Below are 17,752 nucleotides of genomic sequence, written 5' to 3' on the forward strand. Positions count from 1 at the left end.
GGAAACATCCAACCCTCATCCCTCCTCCTTGGCGATACACTTTCAGGACTGGGCCTCCCACTCAGTCAATTTGATTGTCTAATTAATTAAATCGATAAATTAATTAACATCTCCAATCTGGAAAATCTCCTAGCCCTCCTCTCCCAATCCCCACCTGGAGTTTGGCGGGTCTGTGCTGGAGAGGAGAGATCTCACGAAAGGAAATTCAGTTACACAGCAAAGGATAAACTGTTTATTATACACTACTGGCCATTAAAATTGCTACACTAAGAAGAAATACACATGATAAATGGGTATTCATTGGACAAATATATTATACTAGAACTGACATGTGACTACATATTCACGCAATTTGGGTGCATAGATCCTGAGAAATCAGTACCCAGAACAACCACCTATGGCCGTAATAACGGCCTTGACACGCCTGGGCATTGAGTCAAACAGAGCTTGGATGGCGTGTACAGGTACAGCTGCCCATGCAGCTTCAACACGATACCACAGTTCATCAAGAGTAGTGACTGGCGTATTGTGACGAGCCAGTTGCTCGCCCACCATTGACGAGACGTTTTCAATTGGTGAGAGATCTGGAGAATGTGCTGGCCAGGGCAGCAGACGAATATTTTCTCTATCCAGAAAGGCCCGTACAGTACCCGCAACATGCGGTCGTGCATTATCCTGCTGAAATGTAGGGTTTCGCAGGGATCGAATGAAGGGTAGAGCCACGGGTCGTAACACATCTGAAATGTAACGTCCACTGTTCAAAGTGCCGTCAGTCGGGTGATACGCCAGTATGGCGATGACGAATACACACTTCCAATGTGCGTTCATCGCGATGTAGCCAAACACGGATGCGACCATCATGATGCTGTAAATAGAACCTGGATTCATCCGAAAAAATAACATTTTGCCATTCGTGCTCCCAGGTTCGTCGTCAAGTACACCATCGCAGACGCTCCTGTCTGTGATGCAGCGTCAAGGGCAACCGCAGCCATTGTCTCCGAGCTGATAGTCCATGCTGCTGCAAACGTCGTCGAACTGTTCGTGCAGATGGTTGTTGCCTTCTAAACGTCCCCATCTGTTGACTCAGGGATCGAGACGTGGCTGCACGATCCATTAGAGCCATGCGGATAAGATGCCTGTCATCTCGACTGCTAGTGATACGAGGCCGATGGGATCCAGCATGGCGTTCCGTATTACCCTCCTGAACCCACCGATTCCATATTCTGCTTACAGTCATAGGATCTCGACCAACGCGAGCAGCAATGTCGCAATACAATAAACCGGAATCGCGATTGGCTACAATCCGGCCTATCAAACTCGGAAACGTGATGCTACGCATTTCTCCTCCTTACACGAGGCATAACAACAACGTTTCACCAGGCAACGCCCGTCAACTGCTGTTTGTGTATGAGAAATCGGTTGGAAACTTTCCTCATGTCAGCACGTTGTAGGTGTCATCACCGGCGCCAACCTCGTGTGAATGCTCTGAAAAGCTAATCATTTGCATATCACAGCATCTTTTTCCTGTCGGTTAAATTTCGCGTCTGTAGCACGTCATCTTCGTGATGTAGTAATTTTAATGACCAGTAGTGTAATATTCGATTTTCATGGGCTGGACTTCTCTTGCTCACCATTTTCTGTAGTTGTGGAAGATGCAAGCATTGAAAAATACATAAAAAAAAGTAACTGTATCGTTTTTATTCTGATCGCACAAGAAATACTGTCAACATAGCTCCCTAGATATAATTACTCTGTTAAAAATATTTCGATCGATAAGAACACTAGGCCGCACCACGCGCCAGCTGCCTCTCGTAATCCTGTATACCCAGGCCCTGCGACTGCTGTCGGCTGCCACGCTAATCCCCTGAACAAAAGCCTCAGGTGGCAGTAACCCTTTAATATTGATACTTGAGAAATTACTCTTTAAACACGTATTCTCCCTACCTCCCTCTCTCCCTCCCCCTCCCCCCCTCTATATCTCTCCCCCCCTCTCTGTCCTTCCCCCCCCCCTCTCTCACAAGTGGATGCTTCCTGTTTGTGTGAACCAACATATGCAAACAAACACAGGCCAAGGTGTCCGCTCCCCACCCCACCTCCCTTCCAACCCCTCCCCTTCCCACACGTCAATTCATGCAGGACATGGCATTGGTAGTGGGTACATCCCTCTGTTCTTACACTTCCACTGCTATGGAAACCTGTAACGGATGAAACAAAGACATTCAAGGAAAAGTAGATATCATCTGTTGTGTGCCACACTAACCCCACCTTTGACTGGAATAAAGTAGTGGATACCTGGTGACACAACCCGCTCAAGCTGTGGATGTCTTTGAACACTCTGTCAGATTGACTGAATAATTCATTAAATCGATACCCTTTGTGGGTGGCCAGTTTTTTCCTTGCGTTCTATTGATGTGTACTAGGATTGGCATATTTGGCAAGATTCGATGCCGCAAGTGCCTGGTTTTCTAAACCTACTGTTTTTCTTTATTTTTTATTTTATTTTTTTTTTTTTTTTTGCTTCCCGTTGTTGGGTACTGACACAGTTAGGTCATTTGGCAAGAAGTCCATTACGTTGGAAATAGGTGAAAATTTAAAATTCTCCTCCGTTGCATGCCATGTCCTTAAACAATTTGCGGGAGGGGCTGGACAGATGCATGCTTGCAATCAGACACAACAAATTGATCAATCAGGAATTTGAAACTACAATTGGGTTTTTAAGCACTATACAATTCCCACATTGGTTCTCTCCACTACATTCGGAACGACAGGGAAAGGCCTACAGCGTGATAGGATACAGACAACAACAACAACAAATACCTTTGGAAGACAGAGTCCATTGTAATGTTTATTGCCATATTTTTGACCTGACGAAAGCCTATGACACCACTTAGCCATGTCCACACTACTTTGCACGAGTGGGGTCTCCAGGGCCTGCTTCCCATTCCTATACAGAACTTTTAGTCGCTCCAGACCTTCAGGACTTCAAGTCGGTGCTTCACACAATTCCTCCAATATTCAAGAGAATGGAGTCGCACAAAGCTCTGAGCGTCCCACTCTTTTTAGTGGCCATTAATGGTAATGCAGCGGCAGTCGGGTCCTCCGTATCACCCATCTTACGTGCTGACGTTTTTTGTATTACCTTTTGCTCGTCTAAAGGTTCAGGAGTGGAATTAAAATACAAGGTGAAAGGATATCAATGATACGATTCGCTGATGACATTGCTATCCTGAGTGAAAGTGAAGAAGAATTAAATGATCTGCTGAACGGAATGAACAGTCTAATGAGTACACAGTATGGTTTGAGAGTAAATCGGAGAAAGACTAAGGTAACGAGAAGTAGTAGAAATGAGAACAGCGAGAAACTTAACATCAGGATTGATGGTCACGAAGTCAGTGAAGTTAAGGGATTCTGCTACCTAGGCCGTAAAATAACCAATGACGGACGGAGCAAGGAAGACATCAAAAGCAGACTCGCTATGGCAAAGAAGGAATTTCTGGCCAAGAGAAGTCTACTAATACCAAATACCGGCCTTAATTTGAGGAAGAAATTTCTGAGGATGTACGTCTGGAGTACAGCATTGTATGGTAGTGAAACATGGACTGTGAGAAAACCGGAACAGAAGAGAATCGAAGCATTTGAGATGTGGTGCTATAGACGAATGTTGAAAATTAGGTGGACTGATAAGGTAAGGAATGAGGAGGTTCTATGCAGAATCGGAGAGGAAAGGAATATGTGGAAACCACTGATAAGGAGAAGGGACAGGATGACAGGACATGTGCTAAGACATGAGGGAATGACTTCCATGGTACTAGAGGGAGCTGTAGAGGGCAAAAACTGTAGAGGAAGACAGAGATTGGAATACGTGAAGCAAATAATTGAGGACGTAGGTTGCAAGTGCTACTCTGAGATGAAGAGGTTAGCACAGGAAAGGAATTCGTGGCGGGCCGCATCAAACCAGTCAGTAGGCTGATGACAAAAAAAAAAAAAAAAAAAAAAAAACTGTTGGTGTGTCTGAATGTCGATTGCAGGGAGCAATACGAAAGGCCCTCACCCATGGCTTTGAGTTCTCAGCCACCAACACTTGTGCACTTCCGTCGTCGCCGTACTGTCCAATCATATCAGGAATGTTACATGGATGACCAACTACTTAAAGTAGTGGAGACTTGCCGCTTTTTAGGACTCGTTTCCGAAGCCCGCTTTACTGCCTTCCCCATCTTCGTTACCTTAAGCAAAAGTGCTGGTGGCATCTTAACATTCATCGATGCCTCAGCCACACCAACTGGGGTGCAGATCGCCCTAGACTGTTGCGGCTGCACAAAGCCCTTGTACAGTCCCGTCATGAATATGGGAGGCTGGCATTTGGTTCAGCATCGCCTTCAGCATTCCGGATGCCGGACTCTGTACACTCTGGAATTCGACTTGCGACGGGAACTTACAGAACAAGGTCGGTGAACAGCCTCCTCGTCGAAGCTGAGGTTCCTCCATTGTGGATCAGGCGACAACAACTGCTTGCGAAGTATACTGCGCATATTTGCAGCTCGCCTGAACATCCAAATTATTGTCTCCTTTCCCCTACCATGGTAATCCGTTCCCACAGCAGTGGCCCCGATTAGGGATTCCTTTACAGTCCATGTCCAGTCCCTTCTCACTGAACTCGAGACTTTCCCCCTAGCACCTTTGCTGTGTGACCACTCACGTACACCTCCATGGCCCATGCCTTGGCCGCAGCCTCATCTGGACCTATCATAAGGCCCAAAATACTCAGTTCATCTTGAGGCCCTCTACGCCAGGTTTTCTCTATTCTCAGTGAGTTCCAGGATTCATATATTGTCTACACTAATGGCTCAATGATCGATGGTCACGTTGGTTTCTCTTACGGTCACAATGGACATAATGAACAGTAGTCCTTGCCTGATGGCTGCAGTGTTTTCACTGCAGAGTTGGTAGCCATCTCTCACGATCTTGAGCATTCTGCTCCTGCATAGGTGTGTCCTTAATCATCTGTAGTGACTCCTTAAGCAGCCTACAAGTTTTCGACCAGCCCAACCCTCGCCAACCTTTGATAATGACTATCCAGGAGTCTCTTTATGCCCTTACAAGCAGTGCACGTTCAGTGGCCTTCATTTGAACCCCAGAACATGTCGCGACCCAGGAACCAGTAAACCAACGCTCGCTGATCTCTGATTGGTCTTACGCTGTAAGGTTTTCGGGATGTGGGATACTGAATGGCGCACCCTCACTGCACCAAATAAACTACGTATGTGTGGCGGTCATGCATGCGAACCACTCGCAGGAGCTCCTTTGTCCTTTCCGGCTCTGCATCGGCCATTCTTGGCAGACCCATGGTCACCTCCTTCGTCGCGAGGACCCACCGATGTGTCTGTGATTCTTACTTAACTGTTGTCCACAGTTTGCTGGACTCCCCAGTTTTAGCCGCTCTGCGGTGGTATTTTAACATTTCTGCCACTGCCAATGGTGTTGGGAGACAGTGTCCCAATGGCAGATAAAATTTTACGTTTTATTGTGAAGTGTTTTTTTATCAAGCAATCTAGGGGTGAGTGTCTGGCATTCTCTCCCAGGCCTCCACCCACCCTCTTCCTCGTTTTTTCTTTGCTGTTTATTCGCCTTGGTGTTCGTCTTTTCCCTATCTCTAGGCTTGTCTTTTAGGCTGAAGATTTTAGTATGTTGCATAGAAGCTGGCTCATACTTTCTCTTCTTGTGATCAGCCAGCCCCAGCCTCCTGCTATATTATTTTAATACCTTCTACAACTTTTTCCTTTTTGTGCACGTTTTATCCTTTTGTCTTGTCTCTTTCTTTTTCTCTATCCACGTGATTCCCGGTTAATCTTTCGCCTTTTTTACTTCCCATACTTTCTGAGCAACCCTCGACTTGTCTCAGCGTCATATTCGTGGTATATGACGTTAACGTATTAACTTTAGTGAGAATCATCCTGTAAAATGTTTGAGTGGTTTATGTAATCTTAATCGTAAACATCACGCACTTTTACCAGGTACTTGTGAGGGCGGGGGTAGGGGGGGGGGGGATCTGCGGATTATGAAAGTTGGTATCAATTCCTTATTCAAGGATCACTAACCTTGAAAGCATACAAGTGCAATTCTCACTTTCATGGCACAGGTCTGTCTCATGGTGGTGTCCATCATTTGAAGTGGCTCAGTACTTTGGTTCTCTAATTTCACGTAATGTGCCAATTCTTATAAGGCACTGTTTCTAGTGATGTCGAATATATGGACAACGTTTCGAACTTGTTGCGTTCCGCATCCAAGACAGTGGGTCGTTTCATTTGTTAGGTGCAGTAAAGATGCGCATCAAGCGATTCAGTGGTCAGATAACGAAGTTTTTGCGCGACGTCCACTCGGAGCGTGTGGCAGCCACCGGGTGGCAGAGATTCCATTAAACGTGTCCCCGTTGTTGACGCGCGACGCGGCGTGGGACGGCGTGTCACGGCGGGGATCCGCTCCTGTCAGTGACCTTCATTTCCTCCTCACTCCAGCCTTCACTCAACCGCGCCTTATCTCGACCGCAAATCATGTCGACCAGCGTCCGGCTCTCGCCGATGAAAGTCCACAGAGAACTCTAGGTCACACATGGAGCGCCCGTCAACGCTACGGGGCAATGCGCGTCACAAGTTTGCAGCGATTCTATATTTCATTTCAGTTACTACAAGTTCTTCACACTTTCCCACTTTAGCAATATTTTGCATGATACCCCAGTGCAACAACAAGTGGTCGGAATATAGTGTTACAGAGAGAGACCTCGTCAGAGTAGACAGGGAGTGGGCGTCTTTAGGGAGCTTAGATTTCTCATCATTCACTAGCACCTCAGGGTTTCCCTGCCGCAGCACATTTCAGTATGTGACCGCGTCGTACGTGATTAAGGTGAGAATCAACCTAAAAATTTAATTAAACATTTTTGGAAGGTGACTATCAACGGCCGTAAGTAATGTATTAAATGCACGTTTAACCATCAGCTGCTTTTATTTTTAAACCAAAATATCGACCGGTTTCAGTCACAGACCATTTTCACCGATTAGGGTTAAAACGGTTTAAGCCACAACATCACATGTGTCATTACTTAAATAATAGTCACGTTTCATGTGTAGAGCATGTCATGAATTCCATTATACAACACAGGACATTTATAAGCAAACATACTAATGTTTGCATCTAAAACTCCTACAAGTTATGGTCAAACATGCATTTTATACAAAAATGTAACTTTTATTCTAACTCCCGATTTCAACCAAATTCTAAAATAGTGCATTCTACATCTACATGGTTACACTGCAATTCATAATTAAGTGTCTGGTAGACGGTTCATCGAACAACATTTATGCTATTATTGAGTAAGCTTCCTCAGCTATAGTCAGTCGACATAAAAGTTTTCTGGGTGGGGTACCGCGTTATAATGCATAAAACTACTGATGCTGGAGAAAAACGTTGGTTTTACAGCTAAGCTGCCTTCCACAGTAGAATGGCGCGCCGAAAAACCGAGCACTTAAATCTTTCCGTGCGAGCTCTGATCTCTCTTTTTTTATTATGCTGAACACTTCTCCCTATGTAGGTGGGCGCTAACAAAATAATTTCGCAATCGAAGGAGAGAGTTGGTGATTGAAATTTCATGAGAAGATCCTGCTACAACGAAAAACACCTTTGTTTTAATGACTGCCACCCCAGTTCACAGCACATCCGCGATACAATCTACCCTCTGGCGCGATAAAAGAAAAAGAGCTGTCCTTCATCGGACTTTTCACGTGACCTTCGTCAATCCCATCTGATGCGGATCCCGCACCGCATAGCAGACTCCAGAAGAGGACAGACAAGCGTGGTGTCAGCAGTCCGTTTAGTGGAACTGTCACACTTTCTAAATCGCAGTCTTTGGTTCCTCTCCCCCCCCCCCCCCTCCCACCGCTATCTATGTTATCGTTTCAGTTTGAGTTATTCTTAGTTGTAATCCCTAAGTATTTAGCTAAATTTACAGCTATTAGATTTTTGTGATTTATGGTGTAATAGGTATTAAGCACATTTCTTTTAGTACTTACGTGGATGAATTCACACCTTTCATTATGTGGAGTGAAATGGCACTTTTCGCACCATACAGATGTCTTCTGTAAGTCATTTTGCAGTTGCTTTCGTCATCTGATGACTTTACAAGACGGTAAATTACAGCATCATCTGCAAACAATCCAAGAGGGCTGCTCAGATTGTCTTCATTGTCGTTTATGTAGATCGTGAATAACTGAGGGCCTATAACACTAACTTACGGAACGCCAGAAACCACTTCTGTTTTACTCGATGACTTTCCGTCAATTACTACGAACTGTGAGCTCTATGACAGAAAACACGAATCCAGTCGCACAACTGAGGTGATACTCTATAGGCGCGCCATTTGATTAGGAGAGGCTTGTGAGGAACGGTGTCAAAGGTCTTCTGCAAGTCTAAAAATATGGAATCACTTTGATATACCTTGTCGATAGCACTCATTACTTCTTGAGAATAAAGAGCTAATTGTTTCTGCACAAGAAAGATATTTTTTGGATCCCTGTTGGCAGTCTGTCAATAAATCTTTTTCTTCAAAGTAATTCATAATGTCTGACAAAATGTGTGTTCCAGAATCGTACTGCAAATCGACGTTAGCGATACGGGTCTGTAATTCAGCGGATTACTCCCATTTCCTTTCTTAGGAATTTGTGCGACTTTAACAAGTTTCTGGTCTTTCAACTAGCGAGCAGTTGCATATCATTGCTAAGTATGGATTTATTGTATCAGCATTCTCTGAAAAGTCTACACCAGACTCCTCGCTTTACTAAGTCATCAAGTAAAGATGTAGCAATATTCAAGTTTAGAAGTTCACAACTTCACTGGTTTTTGCGGTTGAATTTTTAATATGGGTTTCATTCACGTTTTTGAAATTAACTTTCGGCATTCGGAACTCAATTTTCACGTTTCAGATGTTTTAGGTACATTGACAGGCCGTAGTTCAACTGTTCTACGCATTCATTTTATGACAGATGTTATTTATTTACGTTCAGTACATTTTAACTGAAATTTTCTTGAATTATCGGTAAATAAACGTGATAATAAAATAGACAAGTTATGTTTCCGATAATATCAATGCACAGAAATGTGGATGTACCTCAAGAGTACTTTCCAGAAAAAATTTCATCGAGACTGGTCAAATATTAAGGATGAAAAAGAATTGGCATTGAAAATGAATTTTAAAATTTTATTAAAAACTAATACTATTGCAAGACAGATACCCATTAAAATTCACCAGCACCATACGTTTTACCTTCCAGCTCCTGTGAGGCTTCTTTTTATCGTAATTTCAAGGCCAGGGTAGCCTTTTTCTGTACTTGTCGTTTAGACAGCTTCGTTGATATCTAGATAAGCAGATCATCTTCAGGGAGGATGATAAAGGAGTTCTGGGACTTCTGCTTTCTTCAGTCTTCAGACATACCGTAAAGAAACAGCTTCTAGAGGAGCCAAAAGTATCTTCTTTTTAGACACAGAAATTTCTTTGGGAGTAGTTAGACTGGATGACACTGTGCAAGTTTCATTTGCGTTTTGTGTCTTTCCACCAGTGCATCTCGCCAACATCGCATCAGTTGCGAGACTCTGACAGACAGACTCTGAACATTAATGTCCATACTAAGAGGAGTGTGATATTATCTCTGTGACGTTCTCGTACTTCACTCACCCACCCTGCAGATCCTGGGATTAGAATAGGCCCGAGGTATTCCTCCCTGTCGTAAGAGGCGACTGAAAGGAGACACCAAACTTTCGGCTTACTAAGTTATGATCCCCTTTCGGGTTCGACCTCCATCGATCCTAATTTTGCCGAATTGCGAGCCATCTTGGTAGGACGCCTTACATGGCACACCATATATCCCCAGTGCAATCCGATCTTCTGCACTTATTATTGTCGTGGCGTTGCCACTCCACTCATTTTCCAGCTACTTGGGCAAGGACACATTACAGGAAGCATAATCCCCATCGATTGCCCACTGTCCTCTAGTGCCTCTATGACAATACAGGATTTCCCCACACCCAGTATCCAGAATGGTAACCAGTCCGTCGTGGTAGGTGGTGGTAGGGCCGTCATGTACCCATTTGGTTGTAGCCCCTGACAACACAGGGGCACAACACTGATCCCAGAGTCACGAACTCCCCATGTATGAAGAGAAGTAGATGCCCGTCTTCTTAGGGCATCACGACTTCCTGCAATGGCCATTGTGACGGGTGGCCTTTGCTGGGAGTGGGTGGTACCCATGGCGAGAGCACCTGATCAGAGTGGGTGGCATCCGCAATGCAGCAGAGCAAGTCATCTCTTGCTGTTATGAGCAGCCTCTAAGAAGGGAAAGGTGGACTGCAGTGCTGACAGGAGTGACCCTAAATCGTTTCCCTCCCTCGCTGCATCCTAGGAAGAAACATAGGAAAATGGAAAAGAGGAAGCTTTACTCGCCAAGGTATTTAATCTGCAGCAGGAACAGATGGGGACCCCTTTCTAGCTAAGATGTCTCTCTTTTTTGTTGAACATCTGGAGTGTAAGTTTGAGGAAGTGACAGTGCTCTCTAAAATCAGAAATGGGTATCATGATTCAGACAGCATCCCTGTCCCAGTCCTGGGCGTTACCCATCTGTGACAAGCTGAGTGACATTCCTACTTCAGTCACCCTACCCCAATAAGAACCTCAACATGGTCCAGGGGATTATATTCCATCACGACCTTCTCTTGCAATATGACGATGTGCTACATGCCAATTTAGAATGCCGCATCTGTCAAGGACCATAAGATAATAGGAATGCCATAGGTACCTTCATCTTGGCCTTTGAGGATGATACATTAACTGAAAAGGTCAAAGTGATGGTACATTGGTGTGATGTAAAACCATACATCCCTCCCCCTATGTGATAAGTGCTGGAAATTCAGGCACATGTGTTCCTGATGCAGTTCCACCACTGCATGTAGAGATTGCAGTCATCCGCTGCATCCAAGTTCTGCATGTGCGCTTCCTCTCACCTGTGTCAACTGTGATGAGCACCACTCCCACTGGTCATCGACCAGCACAGTTGAAAAGGTACTGTACTGCCCGACATTGAAAATAGGTACAACATTCTTCGTTATTCTTGTCAAAACAACATATTTTTTGTAATAATAACTCAGTTTCACTTAATACACCGAAGCCGTATACCAGTGTAGGAAAGAAGGACAATTTAATTATTTAATTGATCACATGTGCACTCCCACAAAATAAATCCCTACATCCAATTTGGTGAGATCTGTGAAATGAATGAATGTATGGTCGTCTGCTAACTGCAGATAGTGAATGTGAATATATGATCATCTTTGAGACAGTCCTTTGGTCACCTTTGGTGGAACCAAAGAGATGAAATTTACCTGAGCTTTGAGCGCCTGGAATGTGGCTGATCAACACGGTAGCAAGGTGCTCCCCCACTTCGGCAGAGGTGCGAGATGACCTGAAGAACGGCCGTGTTTTCAGCACTCTGGCGCTGGATATTGTGTTGGTAAGACCTGTCTTAGGTGTGCTCCGTAAAAACAAAAGAGTGGAGAGAATGGTACGCATGTGGAATACTTAAGAGTAGTATGGAATAATAACTTCTCTATTTCAGGAACTTTTGTGGGGAGAATTAAATGTCAGGCAGGTAATATTAAGGGGATCGTAGTAATCTTCGGAAGTGACCAACGGTCACAATGAAACCACGTGTAGCAATAAGTTGAAATACTTCCGAGTGCTAAAGTTAAGCTGAATTACTGGCGTGTGTACTATAAGTTGGAAATATTTAAGAAATGGCGTGTGCAGGACTTGAAATTAGAGACGAGTACTTCCACGTGGTGAGTACTGTTGTAAGTAGGCTGTTTAGGTTTTCTTATTGGTAACGCCACGTAGCGCTCTGTATGAAAAATGACTAGCTGTGCTGTGTGCAGTCTGTGGCTGGTTTGCATTGTTGTCTGCCATTGTAGCGTTGTGCAGTTGGAGGTGAGCCGCCAGCAGTGGTGGATGTGGGGAGAGAAATGGCGGAGTTTTGAAATTTGTAAGACTGGATGTCATGAACTGCTATGTATATTATGATTTCTCAACACTATTAAGGTAAATACATTGTTTGTTCTCTATTAAAATCTTTTATTGTTAGCGCGTAATTGTAGAGAGAAACTCCTTTGTAGTTGCAGTCTTTCATTGTTGTGCAGTAAAACAGGTGTGGCACGCATGTAAATTTGCACCAAGTATTTCGCAGCTACGCTTGCAATTAACTAGATATTATTTTCAGTGCTACGTTAATGTGTTCTCTTATTTTTGCTCTTCAAATTGTGCTTTTCTGTGTTATCGTGTGGAATATTGTGACAATAATGGCGTGTGAAAAACGTAATAGTAGGCTCCAAATTAAACTGAGAAATGACAGTGAAGACGAAAGCAGTGTGTTAGCGCCACCGAGTAATGAATTAACTAATGTTCAAAGTAGTAATTTGGTAATTGCGCATAGGGAAATGGAGCGGGCTGCAAACAATGGTGTAGACAGTGAAACAGTTAGTGAACAGGGAAGCATTATCGATCGATCGGTCGGCAAGAGCTTGCCTCAGGAATCCGAAATGACAGGACACAATCTTGCAAATACTGTAGATTCAGGTTTTGGGTTCTCACCGTTTTCTCAAATAAGTCAAGACACATTTTCTGCTTGCCAAAATGTGAATGCTGCCGGTGCAAATTCACTGCTGAAAAGCACTGAGGAACCTGTTTCAGACACCAGTGCATTGTTATTACAATTAATACAACAAATGGGACAAACACAGCAAAAGCTTCAAAAGTTAGACACAATGGAACAAAATCTTCAAAAGATAGACACAATGGAACAAAATCTTCAAAAGTTAGACACAATGGAACAACACCAGAGACAAACACAGCAACAGTTAGACGCAATGGAACAAAATCTTCACACCATGCTTGAACAAACATGTGAAGATTTAACTACTGAGTTACATAAAATAGAATCGAAATGTCAAAAAGTCTGTAATGACGTAAAAACACAAATTTGTGAGCATTTCCAACCTATTTTTTCGCGCAATGAATGCATTACAGAATCACGAAGGAGCCATAAAAGAACTGCAAACTATTGTTCATGAGAATCATGAGACCTTGAAAGCTAAAATTGACTCAGTTGCATCTACCGATCTACCGATTCGGTTACGCAACTCGCAAAAACTCAGGAAAACTTAAAGGACAGAGTAGAAAGACATATGGAGGAAATTAGTTCATTATCAGAGAAAGTAGTTGAACTTTTGGATCAGCTAAATAATTTATCTACGAAGGTAGATGATAATCTGAATGACACAAAACCGGTAGTCTTTAATGACACAGAAGAGTGCGAACAAATAAGGAAATTCAAACAAAATCAGAATCAAATTAATACGCAACACCAAAGAGAAATCCGGGAAGTACAAGATCAGCTGACACAGGTAATACAAGAATTACGTATTTCAGAGGCCACTCGCGCTCCAATACGGGAAGAGGGACATAGAAATACGGAACAGCCACAAAATAATAAATCAGGGCACTTCGGAAATTATGAAAGAAATTGGCAAGGTACACCGAATTTTGAGATGGAACCGCCGAAACGACGTAACAATGACCGACATGCGACTCGCCGACATGATGTTTTTGACTATAAGCTGTTCATTACTACACGTAAATTCAAAACATTTAAGAATTCTGGCAACGACATTCATCCACAAGCACGGCTCCATCAATTCTCTCATTGTTTTCCTCCCTACTGGTCATTGGAGCACAGGTTAGAATTTATGTGTGGCTATTTAGAGAATGAACCAGCTCTAAGAATGCGATCGGTCATTCACGATTGTCACAGTGAAGGAGAATTTTATCATGCCTTCCTCTCAGCGTATTGGTCTCAAGCTACACAAGACCGAGTAAAACATAGCATCATAATGATGAAACGTTTCGAACAATCTGAATTTTTCAGTCTTATGAAATATTTTGGAGACATGTTGCATAAGAATCAGTATCTTTCAAACCCATACAGCCCCTCAGAACTCATCCGCATTTGCTTAATCAAATTGCCTGAACATTTGCGACATATTATTTTGGCAGGACGTTGCAAAGACGGCATTGAAGCTTTTCAGGGACTGTTACAAGAACTAGAAATTGACACAGACAGTCGCGGGATGCGAAAACAGAAAAACAATCACTACAGGTCACATCCGTCGCAATTCCGCTATGACAACGCAAATCGTGACCAAAACAGACACCACCCATATGACAACCACTAACAGAGTAATAATAGTTACAGAGAAAGATCGCATTGTAGTAATGAATATGACAGAGATTACCATAGAAACAAACAATATAGGAACAAAAACAATAATTATCAAGGGAGACAGAATAAGTGTAGACGCAACGGTCCAGCGCGCAGTTACGATTCAGGGAGAAATTCTCCACCACGTGACCGACAAGAAAGAAACTATGGAATCTACCGACATGACGACAGACGATATGATCGTAACGACAGAGCCGAATTGCATCAGAACTGGCGGGATTCAAACAGAGCAGGGCCCTCTCGACAAGGTGAATTTGTAGAAGTTAGGTCTCCAAATCCCAATAACGACGCGCGCCAACGAAGAAACAGACAATGACTCGCACCGCAGGCAACCACCTGCGCCGGCTGGCTCAGGGAAAAATTGCATACACGCTAACCTTGAGAAAAATTCCAGTATTCTTTACCGACGTATACCGCATGATAATTGCGCTCAAGTTGAAACTCTGCGTACTAGGAAGGGTAAAGGATTGCACCACATTTCACATGTAGAACCGTTTATTGAGAGATACTCTGCTTTTTAACTTAGTCTTTGCTACAAAATTTTTCACTTTACATTACTAGTATGCTTTGTCAGACTTAGAATCTGTTAACTTGCAACAATGTTTGAAGTTAAATATCCAGTCTAGAACCCAGGGAACATTGTTAAACAGAAATTACGAATGCATTGTTATAGTAAACAGACGACACAGTGTTGTACATTCTTGCTTGTTAGTTGCACGATTACGTAACGACTATCAGGCTTACATACTTAGGACATATACTCCTAATGAGATTTTAATGCAACATTTTGGTTTACTTGAAGATACATTCTGGATTTAAAGTATTTTCTGTGAGATACCAGATGACACAGTGGTTAGTTTATGTGACAACTACACGATTTTATCACGACGCTACTAATGAGTGACAATTTACAATGTTGCTTTTGCGGTGTTTCTGTTTTATATCTGCACAATTTTTCTGAATTATTCTGGAAAGTAAAACATGTTTTAGTAATAACATTTGTGGTATAGCTACAATGAGACAGCCTTTTCCATAGCACAACAATACGTTACAGCACAGTACTTTCTTCATCACGGCAATAAGCGTAATAACTAAGATATCTATATGCAAAGCATTTCACTTTTATTTATCATGAGGTAAGTACATTGACTTCTGCAGAACTTAGCTTTCGGAGGACGATAACTACGACACTTCCACAGAGATTATCTTACAACAAGATGCACAGTTTAGCGCTATAGTACACGTATTTGAGTGATTAATTTTGTACTTAAAACATTTATTTTTAAAGATATTTGAAGTACAATGATACAAAGGTTTTCCGTGATACATTTCATTCCATTGCTGTAATCTGTAACACCTGAGGGTATAAGTACATTAATCCTCAGGGGGGTACACACTTACTTTGTGTACCATGTGTCTGGCAAGCACAAGGAGCCCTAGCTAATATGGTATTAGCTTATACAACTTTACACATTGGTACCATATTTCTCCAACACAAAATACACAGCTACCTGATCATTTAACTGAGAGAGACAAACATTTATTTTACTACATCAGTGACAGATGTTTACGTAATTACACCATTGGATAACTTCACACTCACGAAATTGTATTTTGTCTGTACTTTGTGAACAGTTCATATTTTTTCAGAACCATTGTGACACTATGAGAGCTTTGAATGATGTATTTGGTATGGGGTCATGATTTTTCAAGTACGTTGGAGGTAGATGACACTATTGAAATGAGCAGAGAATTTTTTTTATTTTTTGACATTATTGCAGAAAGCTACACCTTTTTTGAGATTTCGCTGAAGTTTTATGATGTTATGATGACGATGTGTATTACGCTGTTGTGGTATGTTTATGATCAATAAGCTGATGCTATATGAGGAATTTGATTATGCTACATATTTATTATGATGAAATATTGAAGAAGTGTCGACGAATATGTATATGTGTAATAAGGTAAGGAATAATGAGTAGTGGTTAGGGACTCTGACTTGTGAAAAAGTATGTTGGAAACCAAGAATCGTACTTTAAGAGTTATGAAATGTGTCTAAATGCGTGAATGTATCACAATGCCGACAAATATTTTTTGGACACTGTTATATTTATAGGATTTTGTTTCTACAGATTTGCAACGCAAATTCTCGAACTGTGAAATTTTTATATGAGACTGTCACAGTAGTGCAAACTGGTGTCATAAATATTTCGGTAAGAAAGCCAAGTGACCTTGACGTAATGCGTCTTGAGTGGCCAGCTGTGTCAGATGCCTGGAGAAAAAGCCATTAATGTGTGCCTTTTCAGAGGCACAGGTTAAAAAAAAACAGAGGGATGCCATTATCCTCACTATTGACATTTCTTTGTAGAAAGCATGGCAAATACGACACACTCAAACTTGAAAACATATGATTAGACTGTGGAGCCCTTAATTTATGATATTTACTGAAATGCCTAATGAAATGATGAGAAACATTTTACATTTATTGTCTTTCTAGTTGAGAGATTGTTTTGCCTTTCGAGACGCCATTTGCCTAGTGAATGACGTTTCATGCATTGCTCTATATAGGCTATATATATTTGCTCATTTCGTTTAATATCTAGTTTCTAGCTGCACTGCGGCATTGGTTACTATAAAATGTAATAGATGTGCTAATATAATAATTTTCTGTCTACAGACCCAGGAAAGAATACATTTATGATGTACTTTCTTAGAAAAGAGAGCACAAATAGACATTTCCCTTCACAGGAACTGCATAAATAATTTTTTAAACGATTTGGTAACTTGTCTGCTACAGTAACTTATCGTGATGCATCACTCTAGTATTAAGATGTGACATAGGTATTAGACATGGCCATCTTTAGTGTAATATTTTTTCTGATTGAGCTTTGTCATGTTTAGATATAAGTTATTGCACTTGCTGCTGCTGTTTGCCAGGCATAGTGCTACTAAATTTCACTTTGTATTACTCTGTTAAGCTAGTTTCACTACTGATTTATTTTTCTTGGCTCATATTAGTTGTAATGTTGCATTGCTTGGTAATTTAGATTTATTGCAGCTTGCTTTGACAATTTCCATTTTTTCTTTGCTGTTTGTATTAATTGTTTTATGCTGCTGCATTGCCTCATCCTTTAGTTTACTATCTGAGCTCAGTAGATTTAAGTTAGCTTAAGAGGGGGTAGACTATATAAGAGAATGAGTTGCGATGAATTGGAAGAAATGCATTGAGAAGTTTTACGAAAAAAGTACAGAAAGCAGGTATAGATAGCACTTTTTGAAATAATGAAGAACGAAGGGAGATCTCTAAGAAGTAAAGAAAGTTTTGTTTGCAAGATACTGCAGTAAAACAAACCCTGTCCTTTCCCTTTCTGTTATTCCGCTATGTG

The sequence above is a fragment of the Schistocerca piceifrons genome, chromosome 8, assembly GCF_021461385.2.
Source record: "Schistocerca piceifrons isolate TAMUIC-IGC-003096 chromosome 8, iqSchPice1.1, whole genome shotgun sequence".
NCBI classification, from domain to species: domain Eukaryota; kingdom Metazoa; phylum Arthropoda; class Insecta; order Orthoptera; family Acrididae; genus Schistocerca; species Schistocerca piceifrons.